The sequence below is a fragment of the Salvelinus namaycush genome, chromosome 18 (assembly GCF_016432855.1).
Source record: "Salvelinus namaycush isolate Seneca chromosome 18, SaNama_1.0, whole genome shotgun sequence".
Taxonomy (NCBI): Eukaryota; Metazoa; Chordata; class Actinopteri; order Salmoniformes; family Salmonidae; genus Salvelinus; species Salvelinus namaycush.
Genome location: NC_052324.1, coordinates 21,040,855 through 21,044,611, shown reverse-complemented (window position 1 = coordinate 21,044,611; position 3,757 = coordinate 21,040,855). Strand labels below are relative to the sequence as shown.

The following is a 3,757-nucleotide window of genomic DNA, read 5'->3' as shown; positions in this document are numbered from 1 at the left end:
ATGGCTTAGTTTTTGCTCTGACATGCACTGTCAACTGTGGGACCTTATATAGACAGGTGTGTGTCTTTTCCAAATCATGTCCAATCAATTTAACCACAGGTGGACTCCAAGTTGTAGGACATCTCAAGGATGATCAATGGAAACAGGATGCACCTGAGCTCAATTTCGAGTCGAGTTTCATAGCAAAGGGTCTGTATACTTATGTAAATAAGGTATTTCATTTCATTTTATTTTTAAGGTGCAAAATTGGCTAAATAACCTGTTTTCATTTTGTCATTATGGGGTATTGTGTGTAGATTGATGAGGAAAACAATTAGTTTAATCATTTTTAGAATAAGGCTGTAACATAACATAATGTGGAAAAGGTGAAAGGGTCTGAATACTAGCCGAATCCACTGTATATTGTGTTAGTGCTTGTTATAAGCATTTATGAACCTTTATTATGTCTTATCATAAGGCTTATAATATGTTTTGTTTCTCTATCTCTCTGTTTTGTATTTTAATGAGCAATGATCCAAATGAATCATTACGATGTATTTAACCTTTATTTAGAACCAGTAAAGCAACATGGGTAACTCTTCTTTTCCGTGTGAGCTGGTCAGAGGAAGATGCAGCTCTCCTCTTCAACGTGTCTCTTCGGGATTTCCAGGTCATATGCAATCTAGTAGAGGGGGAAATCGGTCATTCTGAGCTGATGAGTTGGGAGGAAGTAGTGGGTCAGGCTTGAAAATGTGTCAGTAAATCCCATTGCATTGTTATTGTCTAGTTTCCAACATTTATTTTAATGGCTAGGCCCACATGTTGACGTTGTAGTTGATGTTTTTATACTTTTCTCAGGTACAGCTTAAGACTAACATTAACTGCCTTTTCACCATGAGGGTGTAGAGGAAGCATCAGATTCTTATGGTTGGTCAACAGGAGCGCATCCTCAGGGAAAGACACATCCTCATGGCAGCACATAGTCCATTCATCGTGAGGTATGCTCCCACCCACCAGCCTAACATACCTCAATATGATCGCGGGTTATAGGCATTGTACCTTAGGCAATGTTCCCGCGTTCGCAGAGATCCCATTTAAGGGAAATGCTGCATATATCAGATCAATCGGAAATTGACTTTAAAAACCGCAATGCCTTTAACCTACGATTGGATTGAAGCCCTGCCCTTATTTTAGACTGGTGAACTCACTATATGGTTATCAACTGGACAATACCTGTGTCTTCTTTGCCACCGCTAGGCTACACCGTACCTTCGGAGATGCGAAGTGCTTGTACATGCTGGCCGAAGCTTGTCTAGGTGGTGAGCTTTGGAGTCTACTGAATAACAGGTACTGCTAACGGCAGTACTGTCTACATATTATGTTTGTATATTTTACAGTATGGATTTTATAACTGAATTGATAGGATTTGAATACTTCTCCTAGGGAACAACATCGGAATATCCCATGAAACTTTCTGATCACTATTGTGCTCTTGCTTCTACATTTCAGAGGCTCGTTTGATGACAGCAGCACATGTTTTTACACTGCCTGTGTTGTTGAGGCCCTCATCTTCTTGCACCACAACGATATCATCTACAGGGACTTGAAGCCTGAAAATGTAGTTCTGGACCAGTGCGGATATGCCAAAGTGGTAACTTAGAGACTACAGTTCCATTTGATGCATTTTTAATCCACCCAAGATGAAGAAAGGGGGCATCCTTATAATAATATAGTAATTGTCAATTTCGTACATAGATACACAAACAAATACAGTACGTCCAAAGGTTACAGTTATATTATCATACATAGAACTGTTTCACTTTGGAAAATCTATGTTATAGATCCATTGAGATACCGAAAATCCATATTTATCACGTTTCAGGTAAGTCCCAGATGCAGACAACTTTGAATGAATAACAGTTTATTAATCCAACAGGGGCAGGAAAAAGACAGATCAAGGACAGGCAGGGGTCAGTAATCCAGAAAGGTGGGGCAAAGGTACAGGACGGCAGGCAGGCTCAGGGTCAGGGTTGGCAGAGGTCAGTAATCCAGAAAGGTGGGGCAAAGGTACAGGATGGCAGGCAGGCTCAGGGTCAGGGTTGGCAGGGGTCAGTAATCCAGAAAGGTGGGGCAAAGGTACAGGATGGCAGGCAGGCTCAGGGTCAGGGTTGGCAGAGGTCAGTAATCCAGAAAGGTGGGGCAAAGGTACAGGACGGCAGGCAGGCTCAGGGTCAGGGTAGGCAGAAAAAGTAAAAACCGGAAAAACTAGAAAACAGAAACAATCAAGAGACAGGAACAGAGGGAAAAACGCTGGTAGGTTTGACAAAACAAAACGAACTGGCAACAGACAAACAGAACACAGGTATAAATACACAGGGGATAATGGGGAAGATGGATGACACCTGGAGGGGGGTGGAGACAATCACAAAGACAGGTGAAACAGATCAGGGTGTGACAATATTCATAACTTGACTGTGCTTTGCCTTTCCTAGGTGGGGTATGGTTCTGCTAAGAAAGTGGGCTTGGGAAAGAAAATGTAGACGTTCTATGGCACGCCTGGCTATGTTGCCCCTGAGATAATCCTAAACAAGGGCCACAGTGTATCTGTAGATCTCTGGTCTCTGGGCGTCTTCGTGTTTGAGCTGCTGAGTGGAAGGTAATATTATTAAATAGTCTATTTCTCTCCAGAGTGTTTTGTCCCATTTTTGTTCTCTGTCATCTCTAAGTCATTCTACTTGATGTCCCTTCTCAATCTTTACCTTTCCAGTCTCCCATTCTGTGGCCCTGATCCTATGAATACGTTCACAGCTACCATCCGTGGGATTGATCTGGTTGAATTCCCTAAAACCATCAGTAAGAGTGCCTCAAATCTGATCAAGAAGCTCTGCAGGTGTGACACAGCTAAGCCATACAACAATGACTGCATACAGACATTCATTGTATCATACTACCTCAGCAATTAGTTGTGTGTCATAATGTCTCTCTGTCCTGGTCTCTCAGGAACAACCCCGCAGAGACTTGGGAATCATAGAAATGACTCCAAGGACATCAAGAAGCACAAGTAAGATGGCTGAAATGGGTTCCTGAGTGGTGCAGCGGTCTAAGGCACTACATCTCAGTGCAAGAGACGTCACTGCAGTCCCTGGTTCAAATTGAGGCTGCATCACATCTGGCTGTGATTGGGAGTCCCATAGGGCGGAGCACAATTGGCCCAGCGTCGTCTGGGATTGGCTGTGGTAGGTCATCATTGTAAATATGAGTTTGTTCTCGACTGACTTGCCTAGTTAAATAAAAAAGATGGAAACATCAGACTGTGGCACTGTCATCTATATAGCAGCAGGTTTGTTATCTTGTTCTTTCTTTCAGGTGATTTGAAGGTTTCAACTGGGAAGGACTTCACAAAGGCACAATATCTGATTATATGTAAATAGACAAATACATAATTTGAGCTTCATCATGTGAATACATTCAACATTTGGTTGTTAAATCATAGGATGTTTTAGAGCAGTTTAATTAATAGAACAATGTAATCACCTCCAGCATGTTTTTAGTTGAGATACAGTGTGACGCGCTTTACTCGTTCAATAGCTTTTTCTCTCACGATACTTTTTTTCAAGCTGACGTCAGTCAAAGAAGAGGGGTGGTTAGGGTGTAGCATGGGGTAACACTTTGGCATGTGGTGGCGGGTGAGTATTTCGCTTCTCATGCTGAAGTAGGGGAACACAATTTGAAGAACATTGGGTGATCTACATTTTACTCAGGTAAGAGGCGGTAACTC

The 3,757-nt window shown here is 42.3% G+C and overlaps 1 pseudogene; it reads left to right on the top strand.

Annotated features, from left to right (window-relative positions):
- The first annotated feature begins 843 nt into the window (after nucleotides 1-843).
- On the top strand, nucleotides 844-3,406 carry LOC120062871 (annotated as a pseudogene).
- The last annotated feature ends 351 nt before the right edge of the window (nucleotides 3,407-3,757 follow it).